We start from the raw sequence: 7616 nt of genomic DNA on the forward strand, positions 1-7616 counted from the left end.
AGTCAGCCAGGATCCGCCAGAACTGCCAGTCAGCCAGGATCCACCAGTCAGCCAGGATCCGCCAGTCTGCCAGGATCAGTTAGATCCGCCATTCAGCCAGGATCCGCCAGTCTGCCAGGATCCACCAGTCAGCCAGGATCCGCCAGTCAGCCAGGATCCGCCAGAACTGCCAGTCAGCCAGGATCCGCCAGTCTGCCAGGATCCGCCAGTCAGCCAGGATCCGCCAGAACTGCCAGTCGGCCAGGATCCGCCAGTCGGCCAGGATCCGCCGGAACCACCAGCCTGCCAGGATCTGGTAGATCCATCAACCTGCCTGAGCTTCCTCTCACTCCTGAGCTTCCTCTCACTCCTGAGCTTCTTCTCACTCCCGAGCTTCCTCTCACTCCCGAGCTTCCCCTCACTCCTGAGCTTCCCCTCACTCCCGAGCTTCCCCTCAGTCCCGAGCTTCCCCTCAGTCCCCTTCCCCTCAGTCCCGAGCTTCCCCTCAGTCCCGAGCTTCCCCTCAGTCCCGAGCTTCCCCTCAGTCCCGAGCTACCCCTCAGTCCCGAGCTTCCCCTCAGTCCCGAGCTTCCCCTCAGTCCTGAGCTACCTCAGTCCAGTGGGGCCCGTTGTTAGGTTTCCTAGTCCAAGGTTAGCGGCGAGGGTCGCCACTCAAGGGACACTAAGGAGGTGGACTAAGACAATTATGGAGTGGGGTCCACGTCCAGCGCCAGAGCCGCCACCGCGGACAGATGCCCACCCAGACCCTCCCCTATAGGTTTAGGTTGTGCGTTCGGAGTCCGCGCCTTGGGGGGTTCTGTCACGTTCTGTCCATCGTTCGTATGTGTTTTCCTTGTTTTAGTGTTGGTCAGGACGTGAGCTGGGTGGGCATTCTATGTTGTGTGTCTGGTTTGTCTATTTCTATGTTTGGCCTGATATGGTTCTCAATCAGAGGCAGGTGTTAGTCATTGTCTCTGATTGGGAACCATATTTAGGTAGGCTGTTTTTGTGTTGGGTTTTGTGGGTGATTGTTCCTGTCTCTGTGTTTGCACCAGATAGGACTGTTTAGATTTTCACTTTTCTTGTTTTGTATAGTCTGTTCATGTATAGTCGTCTTTATTAAAAACATGAATAACCACCACGCTGCATTTTGGTCCGCCTCTCTTTCACCAGAAGAAAACCCTTACACTCAGAGAGGTTCTGTATTAGAGACTAGTAGTTATAGTCATTATCTTTAGTATTGTATCTACTCAGAGAAGTTCTGTATTGAGAGACTAGTAGTTATAGTCATTATCTTTAGCATTGTAACTGTACTCAGAGAGGTTCTGTACTGAGAGACTAGTAGTTATACCCAATGTGTATTTATAACATTAAGAACATCAGTGCCTGAAGGTTCACACAACTTCCTCTGAAACAAACAGAGTGGGTACTACTTTCAGCCTCGGAAACACCCCGCCAAACCACACACACCTACACGAACTCAAGCACCCGCTCTCTAAAGACTACAGACTACGCACCTACATCTCTCTCTCAGATAGGACCAGACATGACTAGAACACAAGGTAACAACAGCATCACCACCACAGACATGACTAGAACACAAGGTAACAACAGCATCACCACCACAGACATGACTAGAACACAAGGTAACAACAGCATCACCACAGACATGGCTAGAACACAAGGTAACAACAGCATCATCACCACAGACATGACTAGAACACAAGGTAACAACAGCATCACCACCACAGACATGACTAGAACACAAGGTAACGACAGCATCACCACCACAGACATGACTAGAACACAAGGTAACAACAGCATCATCACCACAGACATGACTAGAACACAAGGTAACAACAGCATCACCACCACAAACATGACTAGAACACAAGGTAACAACAGCATCACCACCACAGACATGACTAGAACACAAGGTAACAACATCACCACCACAGACATGACTAGAACACAAGGTAACAACAGCATCACCACCACAGACATGACTAGAACACAAGGTAACAACAGCATCACCACCACAGACACCACAAGGTAACATAATGAACCCTCGGCACTGCATGACCCTGAGAGATAAACTACAACTACCAAGCATCATATTGTAACATGGTCTTTAAAAAAATACCATACGGTAACATGGACTACAACTACCAAGCATCCTGTCCTCATAAACTACAAATATGAATCTAAAGATACACCACCTTGAGTTGAGTTTATTTTTTATTTTTACAGGGACAGTGCACATTAATCAACGTTTCAGTAAAAGTGCCGGCTTTAGCCAGCCGGCTAATTTTCAACCGCAGTCCCTGGGCAGGTTATTAAAAACAATTACAATATAGACAATAGCAACATAGAACAAGCAAGACATAGCAACATAGGACAAGCAAGACATAGCATACAGACAGAGCAACATAGGACAAGCAAGACGTAGCATACAGACAGAGCAACATAGAACAAAAAGCAGCAAGACAAAATTCATAAAAGCAACAAAGTGTTTCCACACCTCACAAGCTACAGACAACAGACAACATGGAAAGCGGCAACACACAGCTAGGGACCATGTTCACAAATCTGATTGACCTTTAGCCATGTCTTCAAGCATTTTGTGAAAGTGTGATATGTGGTGCAGTTATGTGTGTCTGATGGCAGTGTATTCCAGACATGGGAAGCTCTCACAGAGAATGCAGATTTACTAAAGGTGCTTTTCGTTAGGGGAACTATACAGTCACCTCTCATGGCAGACCTTGTGGATCTGCTGCCATATGTCTGGGTTTTCTGTTTAGCAAAAATATTGAGTGGAGGGGGAGCCAGGCCATTAAGGATCTTGAATACAAGACATGCGTCGGTGTATTGCACAAGATTTTCCCAACTCAAGAGCTCATGCTTTCTAAGGATGTGACAATGATGATGGCTATTGGGCTTCCTATCAAGCACTTTGAGAGCCTGTTTGTAGACAGACTGAATAGGTTTTAATGTTGTACAGCAAGCTTGGGCCCAACTAGTCAAGCAGTATGTTAAGTGGGGGAGTATCATAGATTTGAAGTACAGTTTTTCTACCTTGTGGTGGAAACTAGTCATTACATCTTCCACCTCCAGACAGTGAATAACATTGAACCACATTAACAACACATTGACTTTGCCTGATACTTGATATTAGATTGAATAATCTGACTGTGACTATTGATATCTCATTGACATTTCCTCTCTATGTTCTGCTCTCATCAACACCACCTGTTTCTCTGTCTAATGTTGTCCTCCCTCCTCCCTCCCTCTGAGATGGTAGAAACCCAGAGGTACAGTACAGTAGAGACGAGCTAAATGTAGCATCACTGTTACATTATGCCTGAGTACTGTCTCTGGGTGTTCTAGGTGATGTGATGTTCTCTGGTGTTGCTCTGGGTGTTCTAGGTGATGTGATGTTCTCTGGTGTTGTCTCTGGGTGTTCTAGGTGATGTGATGTTCTCTGGTGTTGCTCTGGGTGTTCTAGGTGATGTGATGTTCTCTGGTGTTGCTCTGGGTGTTCTAGGTGTTGTGATGTTCTCTGGTGTTGTTCTGGGTATTCTAGGTGTTGTGATGTTCTCTGGTGTTGTTCTGGGTGTTGTTCTACTACTGCTGGGTCTGCTGCTGTTCATGTTCTTCAGACAGAGGAGAGACAGAGACAGGAGACCAACAGGTACACTAGTTATCACACACAATCATTATTTAAAAAATTAACAAATATGTAAAACATAAATATAGATTTTTCTAAATAACATGTTTGTGATCCTCTTCAGCATCCAAACACTCTGCCAGCCTGTTGGTGCCTGACTCCATGACAACCAACCTAGATCCAGACACAGGAACCATCACTAACCCCATCTACGCCACTACAACCAATCAGAACCCAGATACAGCCTGTGACATCACCACCATCTATACCAACGCAACCAATCCTCGTCGAGATGACATCCACTTCAACTTTGGTCCGTCCACAGAGGTTTCAGACAATGTGACCTACGCTACTGTCAACTTCCCCAGAGATCCAGCCTGTCTCCACTATGCTACTGTCAACTTCCCCTGACATCCAGCCTGTCTCCACTATGCTACTGTCAACTTCCCCAGAGATCCAGCCTGTCTCCACTATGCTACTGTCAACTTCCCCAGAGATCCAGCCTGTCTCCACTATACTACTGTCAACTTCCCCAGAGATCCAGCCTGACTCCACTATACTACTGTCAACTTCCCCAGAGATCCAGCCTGACTCCACTATACTACTGTCAACTTCCCCAGAGATCCAGCCTGTCTCCACTATGCTACTGTCAACTTCCCCAGAGATCCAGCCTGTCTCCACTATGCTACTGTCAACTTCCCCAGAGATCCAGCCTGTCTCCACTATGCTACTGTCAACTTCCCCAGAGATCCAGCCTGTCTCCACTATGCTACTGTCAACTTCCCCAGAGATCCAGCCTGTCTTCACTATACTACTGTCAACTTCCCCAGAGATCCAGCCTGTCTCCACTATACTACTGTCAACTTCCCCAGAGATCCAGCCTGACTCCACTATACTACTGTCAACTTCCCCAGAGATCCAGCCTGGCTCCACTATGATACTGTCAACTTCCCCAGAGATCCAGCCTGTCTCCACTATGCTACTGTCAAATTCCCAATAGATCCAGCCTGTCTCCACTATGCTACTGTCAACTTCCCCAGAGATCCAGCCTGACTCCACTATGCTACTGTCTCCTTCAGTAAAGACTCTGATGCTAGTAACCACCTAGACACTGACCCAACAGCTGTAGACACCTCATAATGTACTGCACCATTAAACACTCTGCTACATAGTCTACTACTGTAGACACCTCATAATGTACTGCACCATTAAACACTCTGCTACATAGTCTACTACTGTAGACACCTCATAATGTACTGCACCATTAAACACTCTGCTACATAGTCTACTACTGTAGACACCTCATAATGTACTGCACCATTAAACACTCTGCTACATAGTCTACTACTGTAGACACCTCATAATGTACTGCACCATTAAACACTCTGCTACATAGTCTACTACTGTAGACACCTCATAATGTACTGCACCATTAAACACTCTGTTACATAGTCTACTACTGTAGACACCTCATAATGTACTGCACCATTAAACACTCTGCTACATAGTCTACTACTGTAGACACCTCATAATGTACTGCACCATTAAACACTGCTACATAGTCTACTACTGTAGACACCTCATAATGCACTGCACCATTAAACACTCTGCTACATAGTCTACTACTGTAGACACCTCATAATGTACTGCACCATTAAACACTCTGCTACATAGTCTACTACTGTAGACACCTCATAATGTACTGCACCATTAAACACTCTGCTACATAGTCTACTACTGTAGACACCTCATAATGTACTGCACCATTAAACACTCTGCTACATAGTCTACTACTGTAGACACCTCATAATGTACTGCACCATTAAACACTCTGCTACATAGTCTACTACTGTAGACACCTCATAATGTACTGCACCATTAAACACTCTGCTACATAGTCTACTACTGTAGACACCTCATAATGTACTGCACCATTAAACACTCTGCTACATAGTCTACTACTGTAGACACCTCATAATGTACTGCACCATTAAACACTCTGCTACATAGTCTACTACTGTAGACACCTCATAATGTACTGCACCATTAAACACTCTGTTACATAGTCTACTACTGTAGACACCTCATAATGTACTGCACCATTAAACACTCTGCTACATAGTCTACTACTGTAGACACCTCATAATGTACTGCACCATTAAACACTCTGCTACATAGTCTACTACTGTAGACACCTCATAATGTACCTCACCATTAAACACTCTGCTACATAGTCTACTACTGTAGACACCTCATAATGTACTGCACCATTAAACACTCTGCTACATAGTCTACTACTGTAGACACCTCATAATGTACTGCACCATTAAACACTGCTACATAGTCTACTACTGTAGACACCTCATAATGCACTGCACCATTAAACACTCTGCTACATAGTCTACTACTGTAGACACCTCATAATGTACTGCACCATTAAACACTCTGCTACATAGTCTACTACTGTAGACACCTCATAATGTACTGCACCATTAAACACTCTGCTACATAGTCTACTACTGTAGACACCTCATAATGTACTGCACCATTAAACACTCTGCTACATAGTCTACTACTGTAGACACTCATAATGTACTGCACCATTAAACACTCTGCTACATAGTCTACTACTGTAGACACCTCATAATGTACTGCACCATTAAACACACTGCTACATAGTCTACTACTGTAGACACCTCATAATGTACTGCACCATTAAACACTCTGCTACATAGTCTACTACTGTAGACACCTCATAATGTACTGCACCATTAAACACTCTGCTACATAGTCTACTACTGTAGACACCTCATAATGTACTGCACCATTAAACACTCTGCTACATAGTCTACTACTGTAGACACCTCATGTGTTTGCACCATTAAACACTCTGCTACATAGTCTACTACTGTAGACACCTCATAATGTACTGCACCATTAAACACTCTGCTACATAGTCTACTACTGTAGACACCTCATAATGTACTGCACCATTAAACACTCTGCTACACAGTCTACTACTGTAGACACCTCATAATGTACTGCACCATTAAACACTCTGCTACATAGTCTACTACTGGAGACACCTCATAATGTATGGACCATTAAACACTCTGCTACACAGTCTACTGTAGACACCTCATAATTTTGTTGCTGATCTGTAAACTGACTTGAACAAACAGAGACAGTTTGCAGCTTTTAGGAACCTTTGATTATTCAGTGTTTTTTACTCCACTTGATGGGAAATGAGACTCTGTGTATTTAACAATAAAGCACAAATATATTTCTATGTGTTTGATACGTTACATTCTAGACATTACTAAAAGTAGACCTCCCCTCACCAGCCTCCACTGGTGCTGTCAGTAAACTCAGTACCTGTCTCATCAGCATGTACCACTGTCACTAGACACAGAGCTGAGATGGAGGGATAAATGGAGGGAGAGAGAGATGGAGAGAGAGATAGAGGTAGAGGGAGAGGTAGAGGTAGAGGGTTGGAAGGAGAGAGAAAGGGGGGAGAGCCCTCCAGTGGTAGAATAACTATGTTTCTCTCCTCTGTAGACAGAATAACTCTGTTTCTCTCCTGTGTAGACAGAATAACTCTGTTTCTCTCCTCTGTAGACAGAATAACTCTGTTTCTCTCCTCTGTAGACAGAATAACTCTGTTTCTCTCCTCTGTAGACAGAATAACTCTGTTTCTCTTCTCTGTAGACAGAATAACTCTGTTTCTCTCCTCTGTAGACAGAATAACTCTGTTTCTCTCCTCTGTAGACAGTCTCCAGTGGTAGAATAACTCTGTTTCTCTTCTCTGTAGACAGTCTCCAGTGGTAGAATAACTCTGTTTCTCTCCTGTGTAGACAGAATAACTTTGTTTCCCTCCTCTGTAGACAGAATAACTCTGTTTCTCTCCTCTGTAGACAGAATAACTCTGTTTCTCTCCTGTGTTGACGGAATAACTCTGTTTCTCTCCTCT

The 7616-nt window shown here is 44.5% G+C and overlaps 1 long non-coding RNA gene across 1 annotated transcript; it reads left to right on the forward strand.

The window, feature by feature from the left end:
• Nucleotides 1–3058: 3058 nt before the first annotated feature.
• Nucleotides 3059–6224, forward strand: LOC135570647 (uncharacterized). Its single transcript, XR_010463558.1, has 3 exons — nucleotides 3059–3366; nucleotides 3406–3670; nucleotides 3771–6224. It is a non-coding gene; the product is annotated as an uncharacterized LOC135570647 (long non-coding RNA).
• The last annotated feature ends 1392 nt before the right edge of the window (nucleotides 6225–7616 follow it).

The sequence above is a fragment of the Oncorhynchus nerka genome, unplaced genomic scaffold, assembly GCF_034236695.1.
Source record: "Oncorhynchus nerka isolate Pitt River unplaced genomic scaffold, Oner_Uvic_2.0 unplaced_scaffold_962, whole genome shotgun sequence".
NCBI lineage: Eukaryota > Metazoa > Chordata > Actinopteri > Salmoniformes > Salmonidae > Oncorhynchus > Oncorhynchus nerka.